Source organism: Chlorocebus sabaeus, chromosome 7 (genome assembly GCF_047675955.1).
Source record: "Chlorocebus sabaeus isolate Y175 chromosome 7, mChlSab1.0.hap1, whole genome shotgun sequence".
Classification (NCBI taxonomy): Eukaryota; Metazoa; Chordata; class Mammalia; order Primates; family Cercopithecidae; genus Chlorocebus; species Chlorocebus sabaeus.
This window is the reverse complement of record NC_132910.1, coordinates 88,299,571-88,309,922: the sequence shown is the minus strand read 5'-3', so window position 1 is coordinate 88,309,922 and position 10,352 is coordinate 88,299,571. Positions and strand designations below refer to the sequence as shown.

Genomic DNA, 10,352 nt, shown 5'->3' with positions numbered 1-10,352 from the left:
AAGTTTCATTACATGTTCTCATAATGGTAATGCTGTGTAAGACAAGCAGTTCTCCTTTATCCAGCCAGGTGCTTTTGCTGTAAAGTAGAATTTAGTTACTTGGGTTAAAAGATATTGCTAATATAAGGATTTGAAACTATACCAGTAACAGTGGTGTCAGAGAAATACAATTCTGTGTGTGCTTTTATCAAGTGAATAAGTGTAGATTATTTCCTAAATTCTCAGCAATTCTCAGGTTTCTTTATCTCTGGATTTTTATACTCTTGAGCACTGCCCAAATAACTGTTGTCTTTGTGGCTATGTATATTTACTGTATTGTGAATTTAAACTGACATCTATTAACACTTGTTTATAAATTCATTTGAAGATAGCAATAATAATGTATTGCATTTCAACATGATTATCATCTCAGTATTTTTATAGAAATTGTTTTGACCTCATAGACCCCTGAGAGAACTTACTGTCCTAAGGTGAAGTGTCAGTTGGTTCCAGAAAATGATCAAGCATAATGAAGTATAACATTTGGAAGGTGAATTTTAATTGCCCTGGTTTATAATACCTACTTCCAAAAAAAAAAAAAAAAAAAAGCTATGAAATATGTTAAAATTTTAGCAACATTCACTCAATTTGTACAAACTTTCGGCCTTCATTTCTAATTAGTGCCTTTAGCAACAATAAAAAAGGTTACTCTTCAATTCAATGCAATCTTCCTGGATAGCAGTGATTCTGTGTTATACCAGATTAATTTTCTGTGCCCTATGCTCAGTTTGAAGTGCTCTTTATTACAGAGAGAGAGAGAGAGAGAGAGAAAGAGAGAGAGAGAGAGACCAGAATTTCCTAACTCGTGTAAGAGATGTAGTTCTTTACAATTGTGTTATATTCTACATATTCTATAAATATTCTATATATAAACATAGTCTATGTTTCTTTAAAATGTTTTATTGTCACTTTAATTAAATACACGTGCCAACTGTGGCTTCTCAGGCCCCTGTGTCAGGCACCCTAATCAAGGGCCCAAATCTCCGACAATGCTTTTGATTTTGCCTTTCCAAAACCAGCATTAAAATTGTAAAGAAAAAATCCACTTAAAATGTTATTTGAGACTTTTTGGATGGATTTTGAAAAATCACACGTGTTTTATTTTTCTCTTTATATAAAAAGAAACATTAGAAAAAAATAGGCTTGTTTTCTGTGTTACTATTGTAAGAGTTGCATAGAAAATTGTCAGATCAGAAGATATGCTCAACTTTTTCTAAGTTAAATTTGTATAGGTAAAATGTTATTAAAATAAATATTTCTGAAACTATATGCTTTATGGGAAAACTCTGGAGTTTTGTCAATGTGCTTAATTTATATAATATGTATATACCCTTGGGAAGAGCACTGATCAAAACTCTTTAGGGACAGAATGTACTATACTGCAATAGAGAATTTTACTATCTTCCTTCCTGATATACTAATTATCATAATAAACTAAACACAGTCAGAAATTAATCCTTTTATCCTCTGTGGGTAGTTTTGATTTTACTCTTACACTTGCTTGAAGGTTCTGCTACAAGCCAGTCTTTGTATATTCAACAAATAAACATGGTCTCAGAGTTTTGTAGAAAAGTATTGTACCAGACATGTCAAACTACTGACCCTTAAAAGAGTGGACCCATGTGTATAGGTTTCTGACCAAACATCACTTAGATAACTTCCAGACCATACCTGCTGACTGAGGTAGGATTTCCAGGACTCATTTTAGTCTAGTATAAGTCAGCTGCAGGCAAATGGATGGATAAGCCAAGATCCAGCAGAACAAAAACTAATCACATAGGACTGAATAAATACTGAAGGAAATTACCCTGTGGTTGCTTGGAATATTGTTGATGTATTTTTAAGGTTTCATTTTCCAGATATGTAAGGAAGACCCTTTTCTTCTTTCTTAAGCTATTCACAGTCAACAACAATTTAATAAACTCTACTTCTATACATTGAAATATGACATCTTAAAATGATATCTGATTCTCTCTGACCTTCCAGAATTTATAAAATCTTGACTCTCCTTAATTTTCATTGCAAAAACAAAAAAAAAGTAGATTACATAGTTTCTACTGCAATATCTTCTCCTTCTTACAAGCACATAATTGACAAATTGTGCAGTCATAGCCATACTTCAAATATCTTATTTGAGAATGATGCTTACTGAAAAAAGTGTAACAAGTTAGTTTTAAATAATAATGTTTAGCTTTCTTGACAGAGCCAAAGTATAAAAGTTCTGTTAGAAAAGCTGGCCTTTTACCTTGTTCATTTGGCTTAGTCTTTTAGTGCTGGGGATAGACCCCAAATCTGGCTATAAACTGGACCCAAAACTGGCCATAAACAAAATCTCTACAGCACTGTGAAATTTTGTGATGGCCATGACACCCACACTGAAGTGGGGGTTGTGTTGATTGGAATGCTGGCAAGGAATACCTGGCTCACCCAGGGTGGAAAACTGCTTAAAGGCATTCCTGAACCACAAACAATAGCATGAGTGATCTGTTCCTTAAGGACATGTTCCTGCTGCAGATAACTAGCCAGAGCCCATCCTTTTGTTTTGGCCCATCCTTTTGTTTCCCATAAGGAATACTTTTAGTTAATATATAATCTATAGAAACAATGTTTATCACTGGTTTGCTGTCAATAAATATGTGGGTAAATCTCTGTTCAGAGACCTCAGCTCTGAAGACTGTGAGTCCCCTGATTTCCCACCTCACACGCTATATTTCTCTGTGTGTGTCTTGAATTCCTCTAGCACCACTGGGTTAGGGTCTCCCTGACCGAGCTGGTCTCCACATTTTAGAATGTAAGAAAGATAAATTCCTTCCAGTGTAAGAGCTTTGAGAAATGTTGGGGACCTCAGGAAGAAAATAATTTACTCAGATTTACAGGCACTGCAGTTGAAATCTGGCAGAGAACATTTCTTGGGTTTGTTTTGTTATCCTCCCAATAGCAAATAGAGACCTTTAAAAGCATAAACCAAAATTCCTTGTGAAGACATTCATAAAGAAGTGAATTTTGTGGCTTACACAAAAGATACAATATCTAGGAATATACCTAACCAAGGAGGTGAAAAATCTCTATGAGAACTACAAAACATTGCCCAAAGAAATCATAGAAGACGCAAACAAATGGAAAAACCATTCCATCCTCATGGGTAGGAAGAGTCAAGATCATTAAAATGTCAGTAGTGCCCAAAACAATCTACAGATTCAAAACTGTTTCTATCAAATTACCAATGTCATTTTTCACAGAATTAGGAAAAAAACCCTAAATTTCATATGGAACCTAAAAGAGCCCAAATAACCAAGGCAATCCTAAGCAGAAAGAACAAAGTTGAAAGCGTCACATTACTTGACTTCAAACTATACTGCAAGGCTGCAGTAACCAAAACAACATGGTACTGGTACAAAAGATAGACGCACAGACCAATGGAACAGAGACCTTTGAAATAAAGCCACACAGCTGCAACTAACTCATCTTTGAAAAAGTTGACAAAAATAAACAATAGGGAAAAGACATCCTATTCAATAAATGGTGCTGGGAAAACTGGCTAACCATTTGCAAAAGAATAAAACTGGGCCCCTATCTCTCACCATTTATAAAAATTAATTCAAGATGGATTAAAGGCTTAAATGTAAAACATCAAACTGTAAAAAAGTCCAGAAGAAAATCTAGGAAATACTCTTTTAAACACTGGCCTAGGCAAAGGAATTACCATGAAGACCCCAGAAACAAATGCAACAAAATAAAAAATAGACAAATGGGACTTAATTAAAGAGTTTTTGCACAGCAAAAGAAACTCTCAACAGAGTAAACAGACAACCTACAGAGAAAGAGAAAATATTTGCAAACTGTGCATCTGGCAAAGTACTAATATCCAGAATTAATAAGGAACTTAAACAAATCAACAAGAAAAAAGTCAAACAACCCCATTAAAAAGTGGACAAAGGACATAATCAGACTCTTTTCAAAGGAAGATATACAAACAGCCAACAAACATGAACAAATTCTCAGTATCACTCATCATCAGGGAGATGCAAATCAAAACCACAATGAGCTAGCATCTCAGGCCAGTCAGAATGACTACAATTAAAAAGTCAAAAAGTAACACATGTTGGCAAAGTTGCAGAGAAAAGGGAATGCTTATACACTGTTGGTGGGTATGTAAATGAGTTTTGCTTCTGTGGAAAGCAGTTTGGAGATTTCTCATGGGACTAAAAATAGAACTACCATTCAACCCAGCAATCTCATGACCCAAAGGAAAATAAATACTTCTACCAAAACTACACATGTCCTTTTATGTTAATTGTAGTGCTATTCATAATAGCAAAGGCATGGAATCAACCTAGGTCATCAACAGTGAGTCGGGTAAAGAAAATGTGGTACATAAATATCATAGAATACTATGCAACCATAAAAAAGAATGGGATCATGTGTTTTGCAGGAACATGGATGGAGTTGAAGGGCATTATCCTTAATAAACTAACACAGAAGCAGAAAACCAAGATAACACATATTCTCACTTATAAGTGGGAGCTAAATCTTGAGTTCACATGGACATAAAGATGGGAATACTAGGCACTGGGAACTCCAAATGGCTGGGGTAAGGGAGGGGCCAAGGGTTGCAAAACTTTCTACTGGTAACAACGTCCACTATCTGGGTGATAGGATCAACAGAAGCCCAAACTTCAGCACCAAGAAATATACCCTTATAACAAATCTACATGTGTACCCCCTGAATCTAAAATAAAAATGAAAATTAAAAAAATAATTTTATGACTTTGTAGGTTTTTAAATATTCTGTGATATTTGATTTCCAAAAGAACACATAAGGAGAACTGCAGGGTTAATTAAAACTCTTGCTGAACCTATATAAACAACCAGGCCAAACCTAACCAAACTAGTCAATTCTTTGTAATTATTAATTACAAAGTCTTTCTTTGTTATTATGATATGAAAATAAGTTGGGAGGATTGTCAGAAAAATAATTGTGAACAGACAAATTGAAATGCAAGGCTACAGCAACCAAAATTATTCCTGGGTAGCCTTTTCTGCAAATACATCAGAATTATCTCTGTTTTTCATTTACCTTGAGCTATTTTACACATTTTTTTTTTTTTTTTTTTTTTTTTTTTTTTTTTTTTTTTTTTGACAGAGTCTCGCTCTGTCACCCAGGGTGGAGTGCAGTGGCATGATCTTGGCTCACTGCAACCTCCGTCTCCTGGGTTCAAGCAATTCTCCTGCCTCAGCCTCCAGAGTAGCTGGGATAACAGGTGCGTGCCACCATGCCCAGCTAATTTTTTGTATTTTTAGTAGAGACTGGGTTTCCCCATTCTGGCCAGGCTGGTCTCGAACTCCTGACCTCGTGATCTGCCTGCCTCAGCCTCCCAAAGTGTTGGGATTACAGGCATGAGTCACCATGCCCAGCCTTTATGCCATTTAAGTAGTAGGTACTGACAATGGTGAAAGTAATTCTTATCCATATACAGACAGTGCATTTTGACAGGTGGAGGTGCAATTGATTTTCATTTACCCTGTAGAAGAAGCCAGTTTATTATCTATTATATTGAGCACAATAATTTCATCATTCCTGTTTATGTATGTATGCTTGCTTTTAGGATAATCTGTTGAACAGATATAACATCTTACATGCTCTCTCATTCATTAATGAGTTAAATTACATATTTTAAATGTGTTCATATTATATTTAGATGAGAGTTGTGATTTTACCTTTTTAGAAATATAATACTATGTGTGTGTGTGTGTGTATGTGTGTAATACTAATTTGCGTTTCAAGCCCTTTATTGTTTTTTTCTGCCTTTACTGTGTAACAGGTGCTATTCAAGTAGATCTACAAGTCTTTTCGATTCTAAGAACAACTCCGTCATGGAGGTATTATTAAGCTCATTTTCCATCTAAGGAAATAAACTTGCAAGATATTAAGTGGTGAAATTATAATTTAAACTTGATTTTTTCCAATGCTTGTAACTTTAGCAAAAGGTTGACTTTTCAAAATATTTCATGAAAAGCCAAAATGCAACTGGTGGATACTACCATTTACTGCAATATAATAGAATGTGACATAATTGTTTGGATAATCAAATCAGGAATTAAGCTATAAGAAAACATTATTTCAGGAAAATTTTCAGAGAGATGAAGGAAATTGGCATCTAATGTGCACCTTCTGTTGACATTAAAAAATATAAATACACTGGAAAATTTGCCAGTATATCATTCATGGTATAGTTCTATAAAATTGGCTAGCTTCCTAACTTCCAACCTTCCAGCAAGCCTATTAACCTTAGCTGGTATTGTTTTGAACAACTTTCAGAATCATCTACTTTATCACCAAAAGCAAGGAATTGCTTGTTCTATTTTTATGTTTTCAGTTTTTTTTTTTTTTTAAATAGAATGCTTGATGGAACTGCTTTTTCTTACATACCTCAGCAATATGACTTGCCTGTACTTAGATATGAGATAACATTTTGAATGTCTTGCTGTAAAATAATTCTCTCCATGTAAATTGCAATGCCTTTGCATTTTGCTTCCTTTTACAAATTTTCTCTAGTCTATAAACATAGGTTTTCTATAATTGTTTTTGTAAGAACAATAAAATGTTTCTCTCCCTTGTCCCAGAATTCTATTTGGAAATGTCTGCTTGCTTTCAAATGTTCACCAATTTTGACTTCCCTCTAAATTGAAAAGTCCAAAACAAAAACTTCACTTGTGCTTGTGACAATACTAGATAGTCTATGTCTTAATTGATTATCTTATCCTTCATGATTAAGTTTTGGTAAGCCACAGAGAACCTGTCTTCCCCTGTCCATTTCTATATGTCCAACAATATTAGAGTATCCACTTGGGTGAGTAATTGCATGGCCTTTAATCTTTTACCTAATCAGTGAATACATTATAAAGTTATGTATACTGGGTGAGCCCCTTCTGAGCACAGAGCAAATTTCATTTTTCTCTCTTCTTTTTCTCTTTTTTATGTTTAAATTTTTCTTTTTAATTCTAGCACTTATTATCAATGATATCCCAGACACACCCACTACACTCATGCAGTTGGAGTGAGTGGGTATCTCCACTCCTGATATCACCAGGACTAACTACTCTGCACCTTCAACAGACTTGTCTGACTCCTTTACTTGAATATTTCTTTGGAAAAAATATGTTAATGCTTTCACGATTCTTAGATATGGAGCTTCTTTCTCTGCCTCTAATGTGGTTTTCTTGTATGTTTTTTGGTTGATTGCCTTACTCATTAACCCTATGTTTAATTCTTTTGTCTATGTTTATTTCATTCTCTACTGTCTCCTTTATACCACTCATACATCCAAGTACTGGATTTTAAACTGATCATTTCAAATGATCTCAGTCTCTTTTTATCCTGGGCTTTCCATTGCGTCAGTATTACTCTAACGTTATATATAAATTGTTACTCAAAATTAGCAAGTCAAGGCTAATTTTATTAACTTCTCTAAGAAACATAACATTTGAACAATTCTTAATTCAACATCATTCTGCCTTACTATCAATCTTTATTCAAAAGTGGCATAGATAGAAAGTAACTGTATGGCTACTTTGACTCACCATCTCATTGGCTTCTCATGTGTTCATACTACCATTAAAGTCTGCTTATACCCTCTTAAATAAGCATCTTGGTTTCTTCTTCCCTTTCTGTTTAAACAGCTACTACTTACGTTGAAGCCTTCATAATATATATCAGGCAAATAGGTAAACACTGATCTTTACATTTCATATTCTTACCTTAATATAATAAAGCTATGCCTTGGAATTTCTTAAACAAACTTTATCCCCACCCCATTTCTATTGTATTACTTCAAGATTCTTAACTCATTAATTAAAACCCCTCCACTTTTCAATATCCATTTCCAGATTCAGCTATTTAAAATCTTTCAACATTTTTCACAAATGGCTCTTTAGTTTGTTAACTGTATTTTTAAATACATTTGGATGGACATTAATTGTATTTTATATACTCTGTGATCATTATATTGCTCAGACAAGTCTAGCATGTTTTCTGTTAGCCATGTAGATAAGAGTTCTAATATTTAAAATCAAATAATGCAATTAAATGGGGAACAGTTTTTCTTCGAATATATGGTCTAGTATTAAAACAATGTTTGGGTAAATTACTTTGGAATTTGACCTCCACATTTGAATTCAGAACCATTAAAAATCTCTTTATCTTTTCTGACAAACCCTGGAACTAAATGCGGCATTTTCATTCTATCCACTATTGAAAACATGTGATTGATCATATTTTTCTCTCTTCATTCATTCTCTCATTTGTTCACCCACTCATTCATTAGCCATTTTATGAGCATCAACTTTGTATCAAACCCTTGTGAATGCACATATATACTTATATATGCATATATATACCCATATATATATATATATACACACACACACACACCCCTATATACATATATAAACAAGACATCACTGTATTTTAAATGCTTACATCCAATTGGGCAAGAAAACAAATACAATATTAAAATGCAATGTGGTAAATATCACAATTATGGTATGGCAAAAATGCTATGAAAGAACAATCTCTAAAGTATTTGAATGTTACAAGGGAGAAGAGGGGATTCAATTTTGTGGAAAGAGAGACAGCACAAAGTCTTCTAGGCAGAGGCACAAAGTATTCTCTTGTGAAATGGCAGGTGACTCTAGGAAAGCAGTGTGAGGTAAGGCATGAGGCAGAGTTTGCTTGTGATTTTAAATGAAATAATTGCTTTCCCCTGCTTTCTTTGTTTCTACCAGTATTTCATAAGAACTTTCTTTTGTCGCCCCCACAGTTTGCAAAACTCTTTTGAAAGAGTTTAGGACCAGTACTAATGTAGTGCTTTGTTTTAATGAAATGAAAATAACTGTTAAAACTCAATTTGCAAGTGCCATGGTAACTGTGTAGTTGAATTTATTTTCTTGTTCTCTATAGACACAACATCTGAGCTAGCCTGTCACAGTAGCCTCTATTTAATAAATGGAATAGTCATGAAGTAAATTAATGAATGTCTCAACATGTACATTTTTACACCTTTATCTAGGCTTTCACATGGACAGCTCTCACTGGTTTGGCTCAGATTCACTTCAGTTCATACACTCAAGAACACATTTATCAGGCACCAGACAGTGAGGCTCTTTTAGACAGTCACTATACTGCAGGAGAGAAGCTGAAGAGTGAAATTCTAATTATTCTTGACACAGGGCATTCTAAGAGTGTCTCATGCCAAAATAATGAAAGTTATCTTTTTTCCAGGAAATTGAAAGACGATGCAAGAAGTGTCTTCAGGTTTCCACGGAAATGGAATTAAATGAGAAACATGTGGTACTTTCTGATGGAGACAGATCATCCTGAAATCACTTCACTTCTGCGGGCTGAATAGAGAAATAACGATAAATCTTTTCAAAAACAAAGGAGAGAAAAACGTAGGAAATACATCAAGCAATACGTTTATGGCACCATTAGTATGCCTCTATACAGAAGGTTATTTATAATGGTGGAATTGTTTGTCACACAGCATATGAAAAAAGGAAATTCAAATTATATAGATGGGTTACAGTGTTAAATATGATCTTGCAAACTCTAGATATGTCACCTTCCTAGATGCAAACCTTATTTTTAATTTTTAGCAACATTTTAACAAATTAGAGATGTATGCATATTCAGCATGGTTTAAACTCAGATCATTCGGATATTTTCTAAACAATCCTCAGTAGAAATTTCAACAAGTTTATCTTGTTCTCATACATGTGTTTATGAACAAAGGGTTATTTTGAAGTATTGTTAATGGTGAATAAATGTATGCTATGGAATAAATTATTTACAACTGTGGACCTACTTCATGAAAAATGTGTATAAAGCACACAGAATTCAGACTTCTTCCTTCCAAAAATAAAGTCTCTGGTTCATACTTCTCCCCATCATGCTCCATTTCCAATTATGCACCATTGAACTATTCACATGTAATTATATAAGAATGTTTATGTTTAAGCTTAGCAACAATAAATTTTTCATCACTTCAAGAAATAATATATGTATCCATGAGAGTTAAAAAGACAACGTTTTATCAGTCTATAACTAGCCTCATGTTCCGAGTGCAAAGGCAAACTATATTATCACAATATAAATATTTTCATGTGAAAATATAAGAATAAACTCTCATGCATATTCATGTAAAACAAAACAAGTATATGGCTACAAAATGTCCTGTGTTGGCAATATTTTTGTCATAATCGGCATTCCTGTTTCTCTTAACCAATCTTCTATCATTGATAGAAAAGAACTATTG

At 33.9% G+C, this 10,352-nt stretch overlaps 1 long non-coding RNA gene across 1 annotated transcript in view; it reads left to right on the top strand.

The window, feature by feature from the left end:
• The window catches only part of LOC103236266 (uncharacterized), a 31,840-nt gene extending 21,907 nt beyond the window's left edge, over nucleotides 1–9,933 (top strand). The window contains exon 3 of the long non-coding RNA XR_005236978.2: nucleotides 9,320–9,933. This is a non-coding gene — a long non-coding RNA (uncharacterized lncRNA). The remainder of the gene's footprint in view (nucleotides 1–9,319) is intronic.
• Nucleotides 9,934–10,352: the final 419 nt, after the last annotated feature.